Here is a 15,455-nt window from a genome sequence, read left to right as displayed (position 1 = left end):
ACCCAAAGCGAGACTCGGGCCACCTTAGCTCCTACTGTGATGCACCCTCCTCAGGACCTCGCGGCGTTAACCCAGGATGACAGAAAAGGGGCGGCGCACAACTGTTCCTCTGCCCTGTTAAGGAGGGTTAAGGGTACCGCCTTCATCTCCGGGGAAAGGCCTCAGGACTCCCAACCCAAAAACAGCACCCCCGAAACCCAACTCCCTTCCCTGCCTCTCCGAACTGGGCGCCAGCGGCCAGAGCCCAGAACCTCACCCACGGTCCCCTAGCAGGGTCCGGGACGTCCAGACCACCACCAGAGGAGTCCGGCTCTCAAGCCCAAACTCGCCCTCCGTCCCCACCAAAGCCCAGCCTCCAACGCCGCCCCCACCGAGTTCTCCAGCTGAGTCCAGTCACCCTCGAACCTGTAGTCCCCCTTGAGTGTCCAGCCACAGGCCGGGGCCAGCGACACCTCCGCTTCCCCCACAACTGAATCCGTCCGGAGGTGTCTGAGGCGGCGGACGCTGCGGCAGCTGCGACTAGAAGAGCCGCCCCAGCAGGTTACAGGCCGGCTCCTAAGCTGCTTCTCGCGAGATCCCGCTGTTCAAAAAGGCGAGATTAGCTGAGTTCTCGCGAGAATGGTGGCTCGCCGCTCAGGAGTTGGGCGGGGCGCGAAGAGGGCGGGCGGTTGAGGGAGTGGCTGCATGGGGTGGGCGTTGAGCCTGGGGGCAGGCGACGCAGAGTGTAAGGCGCGGGTCCTCACAGACGTCAGGTCGGGATCAACCGCAAGCTTCGAATCTGAGTGGCTGCGAGCAGAGTTACCCCCCAAATCTTTGAATCCCACGTTTTTCCTTGATTTCCTGTCACCGTTAGAAAAAAGCGGACAGCGTCTCCAGCCCAGAGTTGGAGAATACCTCAAGGACGCTGAGTTTACTCAAGGAAAGCGTTTCCCTCAACTGAGCGAACTCCAAACTCGCCTTTGGCGGCTCAGCTGGCGGGTATTAACCCGCCTGGGTTGAGGAAAGGCGGTCCTAGTGAGGGCCACCTTCTATTGCCTAGCGTCCGCAGCTGTTTGTTTTTAAACGCTGGGTTGGCGGGAACCGGTGTGCCATCTGGAGCTCTTGCAGTTGGGCTCCTGTGGAACGTCGACAGTAACCTGGATGGGATATTATTGCTTCTTGTGGCAGAAGGTGCCGGTAATAGAGTTTCGGTCACTCAACTTTACTGAGCCTACTGTGTGTCACATGCTGGACTACACAAACAGAAAAATGAAAGACACAGTCCCCAACCTCGAAGCTCACACCCTGGGGGCGAGACCCACCCGAAAACAGATAATCCTGTTACACAGTGGTAAAGGCCGAGCTGTGAGCTGAGAAGGAGGAACCGGCTCGGTCTGCCATGTTGAGGAAGCTTCCACCAGGGAGTGACATTTGAGCTGAGTCTTGAAGGATGAGTAAGAGTTACCCAGTTTTGAGAAGAGTGGTAGGAGCGCTGCAAGCAGAGGAAGCGTAAAGGAAGAGGACCTGGTTTGAGTAATTTGCTATGAAAACAGATTTTGCCAGAAAGAACTTTACTGAAAGGCTTTTTTTTTCTTTCTTTTTTTTTAAATGGGCTCTAGAGCGCAGGCTCAGTAGTTGTGGCGCATGGGCTCAGCGGCATGCGGGATCCTCCCCGACCAGGGCTCGAGCCCGCGTCCCCTGCACCGGCAGGCGGATTCTCAACCACTGCGCCACCAGGGAAGTCCTGAAAAGCTTTTACTCACTGTTGAGTTGGGAAGGGAAAACTCCCTGGCTTCTACATGTGCTAACCAAAATGTTTTTCAAACCAGTGTTTATGCTAAGGAGATGAGCAGTTGAGCTGCACAATAGAGGATAGTGAACATCCTCGTCCTCACCTAAGGACACTACCTATGAGAGACCTAAGGGAAACAGATTATTGTCGTAGTATCCCAAGTTATTATCATTGCCACATTCTGCTAAAGTGGAAATCTTTGAAGATTTCTAAGACAGAAGAAGAATCTAATAGTTTTGTAATACAGGTGTATCTTATGGAGAAACTTCAGGAAAACCCTCAGGCAACAAAATAACAAAAACTTCATTGGACTTATTTATTATCATAGCTTTCTTCTATAAGATAAGATCAAGAGAAGTAGTTGTATAGTCCAAGTTTTAGTGAGGTCTGTCTCTCTTTCCTAAAGAGAGACCCTGATATTCTACTATAGGATTTCTGCCAATCTCCCTTTAGACATATTATTTTCATATTATTATGTATATGTATACTATAGGGACATTTGGCTCACTGTACCAATAGAAAAAAAAAAGGTCATAAACAAATACTGAATCATTATGTTGTACACCTGAAAATAATATAATGTATGTCAATTCCTCAATTTTTTAAAAAATTAAAAATTTTAGAAAAAGTAGTTCAAACTCTGTTGTGAGCTAGTCAGTTGCTCTGCTTAGCATAATTCACACATTCTATTCCAAGTTCTAGGAATTTTCCAGGAAACATTGGAAGAATTAGTGCAAGATTTCAGATGAAGTATGGAAACTTTATTCCATGCTGGAATCTGGTCAAATCATTTAAACTTGCTTTGAGGGGCCTATAGTTCATTTTATTCTGTTATTCTTTTTTTTTTTTTTAATTTTTTTTTGGTTGCATTGTGTCTTCATTGCTGTACAAGCTTTCTCTAGTTGCGGCTAGCGGGGGCTGCTCTTGGTTGCAGTGTGCGGGCTTCTCATTGTGGTGGTTTCTCTTATTGCAGAGCATGGGCTCTAGGCACGTGGGCTTCAGTAGTTGTGGCACGTGGGCTCACTAGTTGTGGCTCATGGGCTCTAGAGCGCAGGCTCAGTAGTTGTGGCGCATGGGCTTAGTTGCTCCGTGGCATGTGAGATCTTCCTGGACCAGGCCTCGAACCCATGTCCCCTGTGTTGGCAGCAGGTTCTTAACCACTGCGCCACCAGGGAAGCCCTATTCTGTTATTCTTGAAAGAAAGAAAGGAAGAAGGAAGGGAAGAAAGAAAGAAAGAAAGAAAGAAAGAAAGAAAGAAAGAAAGAAAGAAAGAAAGAATCTAATAAAGCTATCACTGTCATTCACTTAAAAAAATTAATCTTTCAAATATTTGGGAGCATGGTAGCACCTATACATCTAGTAGGTAATGCCACTGATCACAGCCTGCTTTGCACAATAATTTGTAAATGCTAGCTCACTGAATGAGCTAAGGTACAGATCCTTAATGCAAGTCTTCCTTCCACAATATCAATCCACGTATCAAAGAGGTCAGAACAGAAATAAAGAGAAGTTTCATGGAGAAACAATGAATGAACAAGTTCTTTTGGTTGTCTATATTATTGTACTTCATAGCATGTTAACACAAGATTGTTTCAAAGCAGAGGATAAGATAGACCTCTGGTTGAATACTTGTTCAAAGAATTAAATGATAAGCCACATACCCAGAATCCTATTTAACTTTAAAGCCTGGGATTTCTTTGTACTATGGTTTGAGCACATTCACCTAATGTCAGGAACAGGAAAATCATACACACAAAAAAAACTGTATCCCTATTCAGCAAATATGTGTATTGATCAAGTCCCTGTGTAAGAATACTAGGGGAGATACAGACATTATTAATATACAGGTTCTACTGAAAAAAATAAGATGTGTAATTAAACAACAAAAGGAAAAGAAGTTGGGTCATACAGAGATAGAGATAATGTGCTATGGGAGGTCAGAAATAGGAAAGATTACTACCAACTGAAGATATGAAGAAGGTGCAGAAACAGGAGAGGAGAGGAAGGATGTTTGATCTGGAGGTCTTAAAGAATAGATAGGAGTCTGGCTTGAAGCTATAGTAGGAATGGGCATCCCTATGGAAAGATCAACAAAGGTATGTATTTAAATAGCTAAACTCAGTATTTTGTAAGGGCAACAATAAGCAATTAAAAAGAATGACTACGGGACTTCCCTTGTGGTCCAGTGGTTAACACTCCATGCTCTCAATGCAGGGGGCCCGGGTTCCATCCCTGGTCAGGGAACTAGATCCCACATGCCGCAACTAAAAGATCCCACATGCTGCAACTAAAGATCCCACCTGCCTCAACAAAGATCCTGCATGCCACAACTAAGACCCAGCACAGCCAAATGAATAAATATTTTAAAAAATGAATAGGAAGGGCTTTCCTGGTGGCGCAGTGGTGGAGAGTCCGCCTGCCGATGCAGGGGACACGGGTTCATGCCCCGGTCCGGGAAGATCCCACATGCCGCGGAGTGGCTGGGCCCGTGAGCCATGGCCGCTGGGCCTGCGCGTCCGGAGCCTGCGCGTCCAGAGCCTGTGCTCTGCAACGGGAGAGGCCACAACAGTGAGAGGCCCGCATACCGCAAAAAAAAAAAAAGAATGAATAGGAAGATTGAAATTGGGACAAAAAGACCTTGGAATATTAGATTAAAGTAGGAGTCTGTACACTTTTTCTGTAACTTGTTAGCTTGCAATAGAGTGAAATCTCAGACTTTTCACAGTTTTTGACAAATGCTTTTAGGCTTTTTTTGTGGAAATTGACAAGGTGATCCAAAAATGTATGTATAAATGTAAAAGTTCTATAGAATAGCCAAAAAGAATTATGAAAAAGAAGTACAAAGTTGAAGAACTTAACACTTCAAGATTTCAAAACTTACTACAATGCTATAGGAATCAATATGGTGTGGTATTCAACATTGTATATCAACTATACTCCAATAAAAAATTTTTTAAAAAGATGGTGTGGTATTGGCAATGAGCTAAGCATATAGATCAATGGAATAGAATTGAGAGTCCAGAAATTAACCCTTACATTTATGGTTGATTTTCAGCAAATGTGCCAAGACAATTCACTTCAGTAAGGAAAAGATAGTCTTTTTTTTTTTTTTTTTTTTGCGGTACGCGGGCCTCTCACTGCTGTGGCCTCTCCCCTTGCGGAGCACAGGCTCCGGACGCGCAGGCTCAGCGGCCATGGCTTACGGGCCCAGCCGCTCCGCGGCATGTGGGATCTTCCCGGACCGGGGCACGAACCCGTGTCCCCTGCATCGGCAGGCGGACTCTCAACCACTGCGCCACCAGGGAAGCCCAGGAAAAGATAGTCTTTTTAAAAACATGGTATGTGGTGCCAGGACAATTGGATGTCTGTATGGAAAGAAAAAAAAAAAAAAGCCAAAACAAACGAAAACTTAGATCCTCTCCTCACAAAGAAATTAACTTTAAATGGAACATAGACCTAAATATAGGAACTAAAACTATAAATTTGCTAAAAAAAATTAGAGGAGAAAATCTTCATGACTTTGGGTTAGGCAAAGAGTTCCTAGATATGACACCAAAAGCACAAGGCATAAAAGAAAAAATTGATAAATTGGGCTTCATTAAAATGGAAACTTTTTGAGTTTATGCTTCAAAAGACAGTATTAAGAGAATGAAAAGACAAACCATAGATGGAGAAAAATGTTTGCAAATCATACAGAGGACTTGTACCCATAATACATAAAGAACTCTTACAATTCAATAATAAATAAGACAAACAACCCAATCAAAAAATGGCAAAAGATTTGCAAAGACTTTTATAGGAAGACATACAAATAGCTAATTAGCACAGGAAAAGGTGCTCAATGTCATTAGTGATTAAGTAAATGTAAATTAAAACCACAATGAAATACCACTTCACACCCACTAGAATGGATATAATAAAACATCAGACAATAACAAGTGTAGATGAAGATAGGGAGAAGTTAGAGCCCTCATACAGTGCTGGCATGCACATAAAATATTACAGCCACTTTGGAAAACAGATTGTTAGATTTTTTTTTAAGTTAAATATAAAGCTACCATACTATACAGCAAATAGCAAATAATAATAATAACTGAATTTTAAAATGGGCAAAGGACTTGAATAGACATACAAATTTGGGAACATTCCTGGGTTCTCTATTCTGTTTCATTGATCTACGTGTCTGTTTTTTGTGCCAGTATCATACTGTTTTGATTACTGTAGCTTTGTAGAGAGTGATACCACCAGCTTTGTTCTTTCTCAAGAATGTTTTGGCTATTTGGGATCTTTTGTGTTTCCATACAAATTTTAGAATTGTTACTTCTAGTTCTATGAAAAATGCCATTGCTATTTTGATAGGGATTGTATTGAATCTATAGATTGCCTTGGGTAGTAAGTTCATTTCAACAATAATTATTCTTCAAATCTATGAGCACAGTATATCTTTCCATTTGATTGTGTCATCAATTTCTTTCAACATTGTCTTACAGTTTTCTGAGTACAGGTCTCTTACCTCCTTGTTTAGACTTATTCTCAGATATTTTATTGTTTATTTTATTGTTTTTTGATGTGGTTGTGAATGGGATTGTTTTCCTAATTTCTCTTTTTGATAGTTCATTGTTAGTGTATAGAAATGCAACAGATTTCTGTATACTAATTTTGTAAACTGCAACTTACTCATTGATGCATTCTAGTAGTTGTTTAGGCAATGTCTTTAGGATTTTCCATGTACGGTATCATGTCACCTGCAAACAGTGACATTTTACTTCTTCCTTTCCAATTTATATTCCTTTCATTTCCTTTTCTTGTCTGATTGCTGTGGCTAACTAATGAGTTCTTAAGAAAGACACAAAGCAGTAAACTATAAAAGATTGAGTACTTTGATTACACTGAAATTAAGAATTCTTATTCATCAAAAGATACTATTAAGAAACTGAAAAGGCAAACCACAAAATGTACAATATATTTGCAATACAGAAAACTGACAAAAATGTGGTATTCAAAAATTAACGTTTGGCCTTCCCTAGTGGCACAGTGGATAGGAATCTGCCTGCCAATGCAAGGGACACAGGTTCATTCCCTGGTCTGGGAAGATCCCACATGCCGCAGAGCACCTAAACCCACGTGCCACACTACTGAGCCTGAGTCCTAGAGCCTGCGAGCCACAACTACTGAAGCCCGCATGCCACAACTACTGAAGCCTGTGTGCCTAGAGCCTGTGTTCTGCAACAAGAGAAGCCACTGCAATGAGAAGCCTGCGCGCTGCAACAAAGAGTAGCCCCCACTCACCACAACTAGAGAAAGCCTGCGCGCAGCAACAAAGACCCAATGCAGCCAAAAATAGATAAATAAATACAAATTTTTAAAAATAAATAATGTTCATAAATCAATATCAAAAGACAAACACCCAAAAAAGAAAATGGAAAGGAGAATTGAATAGGCACTTCACAGACAAAGAAACCCAAATGGCAAATAAATATATGAAAAGACACTAAACCACACAAGTAACCTGGGAAATCAAATTAAAAGATCAATGAGGGGCTTCCCTGGCGGCGCAGTGGTTGAGAGTCCGCCTGCCGATGCAGGGGACACGGGTTCATGCCCCGGTCCGGGAAGATCCCACATGCCGCAGACCGTGAGCCATGGCCGCTGAGCCTGCGCGTCCGGAGCTTGTTCTCCACAACGGGAGAGGCCACAACAGTGAGAGGCCCGCGTACTGCAAAAAAAAAAAACAAGAACAATGAGATGCCCATTATATTGGCAAAATTTTGAAAGTCTTGCAATACTTGGCATTGGCAAGAATGTAGAGCAAGAGGAACTTTCATACGTTGCTGGAGGCATGAGATATAAACTGTTACAACCACTGTGGAAAATAGGTTAGCATCTCCTAGAAAAGTGGAACATGCAATTCCATTTCTAGGTACATATCCTAAGGAAACTCTTACAGGTGTAAAAGACATCTAAAAGAATGCTCATTGTCAGTAATAGCTCAAAACTGAAAACAACCCAGATATCCATTAAGAATAAATACATAAATAAACTGAAGTATACTTTACAATGAAATACTACACAATTAAAATAACTACAGGGCTTCCCTGGTGGCGCAGTGGTTGAGAGTCTGCCTGCCGATGCAGGGGACATGGGTTCGTGCCCCGGTCCGGGAAGATCCCACATGCCGCGGAGCGGCTGGGCCCGTGAGCCATGGCTGCTAAGCCTGTGCATCCGGAGCCTGTGCTCCGCAACGAGAGAGGCCACAACAGTGAGAGGCCCGCATAACGCAAAAAAAAAAAAAAAAAAAAAAAAAAAATAACTACAGCTACATGCATCAATAGAGATGAATCTCACAAGTGAAAAGAACAGAATGCAAAATACTAAATATGGTAAATAATATGGTAAATTTGGACATTTTGTCCAAAACCAGACAAAAAATTTTTAAGATATATATACACACACACACACACACACACAATGTTTTATATATATATATGAACTGTGATAGATATGTCACCAAAACCTGTGCTTTCCTAGTACAGAGTTGTCACTGGGAAGTATCTACGCAGCCAGAGACTACATTTTTCAGCTGCCCCACCCCACCCCACTTTAAAATATTAGGTATGGTTGCATGACTACAATATAATTAATGAAATAGGAAGAGATGATGTCACCTTTCCAGGCCTGACCAGTAAAAACTTCCCACATGGCATTCCTACCTTTTCCACATACAGTTATCTAGAGAGGAGACAACCTTAGGGCTACCATGGTAGAAGTTGAGTCTCTGGCTACCCTATTGAATTGTTCACCTGACCAGTAATATAACATTCCAGTAATATTATGTGAATAAGAAAGAAACTTCTATTTAATTTAGGTGGTTATATATTTGGGAACTATTTTTTACAGCAATTTGCTCACCCTAACTAATTCTGAAATGAGTACCTTTAAATGGGGTGCTGACTGGTAAAAATCTAAAAATATGGAGCAGGGGCTTAGCCATAGTGGATGGTGAGAAAATAGATGCCACAGGCTGGAAAGACAGAGCCTATGCTATGCAACAGCATATATTTGAAATATACATATTAGACTATCCAATCTAACCAAGGGATATTGACTTTCTATAAAGAAAAGCAAAAGAATAATGATAAATATAAAAATAAGGAAGTGAGGATGAAGGAGATATGAACAGAGAAGAACTTACAGGAATTTCTGAGGTACTAGCAATATTCTATTTCACAATCTGAATAATGAGTCATGGGTGTTTTTTCCTTAAAAAATCTACATATATGTACAAATTTTTTTAATAAATTTATTTATTTACTTATTTATTTTTGGCTGTGTTGGGTCTTCGTTGCTGTGTGTGGGCTTTCTCTAGTTGTGGCAAGCAGGGGCTACTCTTCGTTGTGGTGCATAGGCTTCTCATTGTGGTGGCTTCTCTTGTTGTGGAGCACGGGCTCTAGGCACAGCTCAGGCTTCAGTAGTTGTGGCGTGCAGGTCAGTAGCTGTGGCACACAGGCTTAGTTGCTCCGCGGCATGTGGGATCCTCCCGGACCAGGGCTCAAACCCGTGTCTCCTGCATTGGCAGGCAGATTCCCAACCACTGCACGACCTGGGAAGTCCTGTACAAGAAATTTTGTATGTACAATAAATTTTACTATTTTAAAAAGTAAAAACACATCAATATCAAGTAGATTTTATTCCAGGCATGCAAAAATATTTGATTTATTACATTAATCGACTAAAAGTGAAAAGTTACATATTTTTGGAGAAACAGCATTTTATAAAGTTCTTTTATAATTTCAAAAGAACCCTTAGAAAACTAGTTATAGAAGGGAATGTCATCAATATGTTAAAAACCATTCTCTTGTTGAGAAATTACATACACGTTACCATTAAGGTCCAGAATATGATAAAGAAACCCAGTAGCATCATTCAGTAGCATGGTACTGAGGTGCCAGATACTACTATAAGAAATGAAAAACAAAGTGTAATCACAGGGAGAAAAGAGATAAAAGTGTCATTATTTGAGATTATATGATCATCTACATAGAAAAGCAAATGTAAACAAGACATAAGTTATTAGAATTAATAAGACAGTTCAGCAAGTTTATTGGTTATAAGAGAAAATTAGGAAAATGAACAATGTTTCTCTATACCAAAAATAACCAATTAAAAATATAATAAACATTTATATAACTTTCACAATAAACCATATAGAATTTAGCGATTAACAAAGGATACATAAGATTTTCTAGAGAAAATGTTTAAACTCTATTTAAAAGGTATTAAAGTAGGTCAGAATAAGTGAAAAGGCTTACTATGTTGATGAATAGGACGATATAATAAAGATGACAATTCTTCCTAAAATTAACATAATTTTAATACAATCCCAATCAAAATTGCAGCTGGATTTTTTTAGAAGAGAACCCAACAAATTCAGTGTAAATATTGAATGGTAGAATAAAGGTCTATAAGGAAGGATATGTGTGTGTGTGTGTGTGTGTACTTTATACTGCAAGAACAAATACATCAATATAACAGAATAAACACATAGAGCTCAAAAATAAACCTATGTTAGTAACATCAGCAAGATGGTGGAATAGGAAGTCCTAGGCCTTGGTTCCTCACAGAAACACTGATTTAGCAATAATATACAGAGCAAAATACCTTCATGAGAAGTCTAGGATCCAGTTAAGAAGTTGCAGCACCCCAGAGAAGCACAAAACTAATAACAGCCGTATTGAAATGATGGCCATGGCAGAAAAACTCAGAAAAGAATCAACACATTTCACCTGCCTGAACTATTTCCAAGATCCCTGTTTGACATTCTGCAAACATAACTTCTGTTTCTCCTGCCTTAGGCATCAGGACAGTCTTTTCTCTTGTCTCCAGTGTCTTGACATCTCCTAGATCCAGAGGATCCAGACCAGCATGGCCCTGGGGAAACTGGTGAGACTGAGATCTAAGTGATGATGTCTGTGCTGAGATTCTATGTGAAAATGACTCTAGCTCTGGTGATAGCCAGTGACTTCCTCTTATTCTCTTAATGACCTGCAGAGCATTGAATATGGGTAGGTTCAGACAAGACAACCAGAGAATGCCAAAACATTTCTCTCTTCTTCTTGTGAGCTGGGGTCATCCTGCTTCACCTCTGGCTGACGTTATTAGGAGGTGGAAGTTGGAGAAACACTGGAATTGGCTGTGGTTGTTTGCAGGGATTCTGCATATCATGATTGCCCTTTCCTGGTATCTTCAGGTCTGGGGTTCTGGGTTGTGAGCCTCAGGAGGAGACATTAAGTCACTGTCAGTACAGAAACCAGGACTATTCTCCACGTGAACTCAGACTTACAGAGGTGAGAATTTTTCTGGACTGGGACCTGAAAGCCATTTTATTTTTCCATGCCTCTGATGGTTTTCATTTATATATCTTCACAAATATTGAGTTGGCCAAAAAGTTCGTTCAGTTAGTGAATACACTGCTCAAAAAGTTCTTGGTGAGAATGAAAAATGTGTCTTACCTTGGAGTCTCCTGTGCCCACCCTTTTTCCTGGGGATCTCAAGAGAAGGTGAAAATGTACAACCCATGAAGATCTGTGCCAAGAATGCTACAGATGTTGCAGTTTGGCCACAGTCCTTTCAAAGAGATATGTTATGTCTTATCCCCAAAGAAGAGCATATAGTGTGAAACTGATGCATCATATATCCCCAAGCTTTCCTGGTATTACCAGGAGTTTATATGATTGGGAAAACTATCTAAGAATTACAAAAACAAATAATTGATTTTAAAACCTAACTTAATTTACATACTGAGCTTTGCTCAGGATGATGTTGAACTAGACCCAGGAGGCTCACAGTTTAAGGTGTTGAGCTAAAATAAACCTAGTTATTTCCCCAGCAAAAAAAAATTTATTTGTGTTAAGCAAAGAATTACAATTCAGGGTCTGCCACCATGGAGAGCAACATGTAAGTCCTCACATAGCAAGGGAAGGAGAACTCTTTCTCAAAAGGCAAAAGGATGTTGGGAGGGCTATAATAAACAAACAGTCCAGGGCTTTTCATTGGCTGAGTTGTTGCCAGGAAAGAAGAGGAGGACCCAGTTGGGTCCTACTTTGGTAGCAGGGCGTGAGAGCTCCCTCTTCTGGTTTCCTGACTACTTGAGGTTTCTGTTTATTAATTTTTTACATTTCCCTCTTTTAATCAAGATATTTCTTTGAAAGTATCACTGATCGAGTCAGGTTTTCTCGTTTCAGCAGCTCCCTGTCCCTCAATGCCAGGAAGGACTTTTCCTGGGTATAATGTCTCACATCAGAGGGAAAGAACACAGAGTGGAAACCTATTGAAGTCACATTTGAGTAACAAGGAGGGTAAGAGAGAGAACTCCCAGGCACTTTTAATTTAAAGTTTATATATTATCAAGATATTAGGCATTGGAGATCACCTGAAGCATTATGTCATCATCAATGGTTTGGCAGACAAACTTCCAACAGGCCTGGTCCAGATATCTTTGGAAAGCTATCTCATCAGATATTGTCTGCTTCAATTCCAGGAAATGTTTACTTTCAGGTCACTAGATAATGTGCAGGTCCAGTCAGTGTTTGGTGTTTTCTTTAGGTGTGTCACATGTTCTCAGAGTTTATTCCCTGGAGTTTGGCAGCACAGGATTAGTTTGCAGTACCTGATAGGGGCCTTTCCAGCAAGGTTGAAGAGAGTCTTTCTGGAGGTGCATTTTCCAGCTTGCAGGGTAGGATGCTTAAGGTCTTCCTCTCCCGAGAATGCACTGTGAAAAGATTGCTCTATCAAACATAGTTATTTGTAGTAGAAGCAATTAGACCTTTGCAATATTGGAGTATCTTTCATCTCTTATGGGTCAAAAGAGGCAGGAGCCAAGTACAGTGGGCATCCTCTGACTATCCCAAAGGGTGAGAGTTTATGAGCTCCAAAAGAGGTAGATCTGAGATTTAGAAGGACCACCAGCAAGGCTTTTGGCCAAGGTATTTGGAAGGCCTCTACAAATTTTGTCAGTTGACTCAATAATGCTGTGTACCTTCAACTAAACCAGAGGATTGAAGGTGATAAACACAGTGAAGTTGTTGTAAAACCAGCCAAACAGAGCAGACTGGTCGAAATACATGAACAGTAAAAATGGGTTCCTTGATCATTATGAAGTTTAAGAGGAGTTCCCCAGGTAAGGATAATCATATCCAAAAGGACTTTAGCCACAGAACAGGCAGTAGTCCGTCAGTCTGGTGTGAAAACATACATGCCATGACTAAAACATATGTATATCCATGAGATGGAGGAAGTTGTATGAAACCCATTGGGCAGAACTCAAACGGTCCATGAGGCAGTTTAAAATGTCTGAGAGCAGTACAAACAGGCTTCCTGGATTGTATTTATAACAAGTGCGACAAGTGAGGCAGGCACTATTTTGTGACTTTGTTAATGTTTCTCCACCAATATTGACTCATGAATGCTATCATTTTATGCATAGACCAATGGTTTAATGCATGTACAGTGGCTAGCAATGGGATTTTTAGGGTTTCTGGTAGGACTAGAATGTTATTTGGTTTGAATCAGAGCTTTCTCTTTTTTCAAACCAACAACTGTGAATTTTCAACCTGTTTTTTCTTTTCTGAGGCCAACTGTTGGGCTTCTCTAACCAGTTTTTCTAACTTGTCATTTGGGGAAATATCTCTTTGGACCATGACAGAGGTCTGATTGCTCTTGGTTCCTTTAAGGGCAGCATTCCTTGTGGAAATTCCAGCACGGAGATTTACTTCCAGGAGTCATGTTTAGAATGCCCTGGAATCTTGGGACTTCCCGTGTAGTCCAGTGGGTAAGACTCCGAGCTCCCAATGCAGGGGGCCTGGGTTTGATCCCTGGTCGGGGAACTAGATCCCACATGCATGCCGCAACTAAGAGTCCACATGCCGCTACTAAGAAGCCCGCATGCTGCAACTAAAAGATCCCACGTGCCACAGCTAAGACCTACCACAGCCAAAATAAATTAAAAAAAAAATAGAATGCTCTGGAATCTTAATAACAGCTAAAGTGGAGGGTAAAAGCGTTACATCCAAGAATTCCTGAACAAAGGGGCCATTTAAAATTTTATATCTGCTGGAAGAAAGGAAGCCACATTGCTTGTAAAACAGTCCAAAATCATGAACTACTCTGAAAGCATATCTGCTATCAGTATAAATATTAGAAGTTTTGCCCTTGACTAAAGTACAAGCCTGTGTAATGGTATATAATTCAGGCTGTTGGGCCAAAGTAGTCATACGTATAGATGGTGCCTCATCAGTATCAAAAGGAGTTGCAATAGACTAAACAGCACAGTATTTACCATTGTCACCTTTTAAGTAAGAACCATCAGTGAACCATGAAAAGCCAGTGTTACCCAGAGGAATTGCCTGTAGATTATCACCAGGAGTCAGGAGGTGATCCATCAGCGTTAGGCAGTCATGAGAGATGTCATTGGTGATGGTGGGAAGAAGAGTACCAGGATTAAAGTTATTACACTGTAAAAGAGTTACATGAGGAGTAGTTAACAAAAGGGCTTCATAGGAGTTGAGGGGGCTCACTGAGAAAGGTTGAGTGTAATGAGAATTGGGGAGGCCTTCTACTGCATGAGGTATAAAAATGGGTAATGGGGATCCCACAATAACTTTCTTGTGGCCTTAACCAAAAGGGCAGAGACAGTAATTGTTCTAAGGCAAGAAGGGTATCTCCATGCCACAGGGTCCAGTTATTGGCTATAATACCATATGGGTCAATGGTGGTCCCAGTGTTTTTGGGTGAGTACCCTCAGGGCATTCCCTTCCTTTTCATATACAAAAGGAAAAAGAGAATTTGATAACTGGGATGTCCAAACACAGGCAGGTTCATCAAACTCTCCTTTAAGGCCTTAAAAGCTATGTTGTCTGGTTCTTCCCATCAAATTGGATTGGAGTTGTTATTGCTTAGTAAAACATACAGAGTTTTGGCCATAAAAGAGAAATTTGGAATCCAATTTTGGCAACAAGCAACTAGCAGTTGGCACTTAGTTTTAGGTTTTTGGAAACTTAGGACACCACGAAGTCTATCTGGATCTGGGTGTGGTCCTTGTTCTGATATCAGATGCCCTAAATATGAAACCTGGGTTTGGGCAAACTGATTTTTTTCCTTGACAATGTTATGTCTCTTTAAGGCTAAAAGCTTTGACATATGGATGCTGCCTTCCGGTGAAGAGGCTTGAGAAGGAGAGCACAGAGATTTCTTTCACAAGTTACAACAAAATAGAACTTCTAGGGAACTTTTTATCACCTGGATAAGCCTTCAGGATTTGTGAGAAATAAGTAAGGGCTGAGGCATTACTGCCCATGTGAACTGTTTTTCTTACCAAGTGAAGTAAAAAAAGGTATTGGCTAGGGGACTTCCCTGGTGGCGCAGTGGTTAAGAATCTGCCTGCCAATGCAGGGGACACAGGTTTGATCCCTGGTCTGGGAAGAACCCATATGCCGCGATCAACTAAGCCCGTGCACCACAACTACTGAGCCTGCACTCTAGAGCCTACAAGCCACAACTACTGAAGCCCGCACGCTCTAGTGCCTGCATGCCGCAACTACTGAGCCTGTATGCTGCAACTACTGAAGCCCACACACCTAGAGCCTGTGCTCCACAACAAGAGATGCCACCGCGCTGAGAAGCCTGCGCA

General features: G+C 41.5%; 1 protein-coding gene across 9 annotated transcripts in view; it reads right to left on the bottom strand.

The window, feature by feature from the left end:
* BTBD10 (BTB domain containing 10) overlaps positions 1–575 on the bottom strand; it is a 72,210-nt gene extending 71,635 nt beyond the window's left edge. The window contains exon 1 of one of the 9 annotated variants that reach the window (XM_027115336.1): positions 398–575. The gene's annotated coding sequence lies outside the window, so the exon portion shown is untranslated. Of the gene's footprint in view, positions 1–371 lie in introns of all 9 variants that reach the window. The other 8 variants (XM_027115338.1, XM_027115339.1, XM_027115330.1 and 5 more) reach the window with 8 other exon arrangements.
* Between the last annotated feature and the right edge of the window lie 14,880 nt (positions 576–15,455).

Source organism: Aethalodelphis obliquidens, unplaced genomic scaffold, assembly GCF_003676395.1.
Source record: "Aethalodelphis obliquidens isolate GAN/ISIS:26980383/991018 unplaced genomic scaffold, ASM367639v1 scaffold14, whole genome shotgun sequence".
Classification (NCBI taxonomy): Eukaryota; Metazoa; Chordata; class Mammalia; order Artiodactyla; family Delphinidae; genus Aethalodelphis; species Aethalodelphis obliquidens.
The sequence above is the reverse complement of the archived record's forward strand: the minus strand, read 5'-3'. Positions and strand labels throughout refer to the sequence as shown.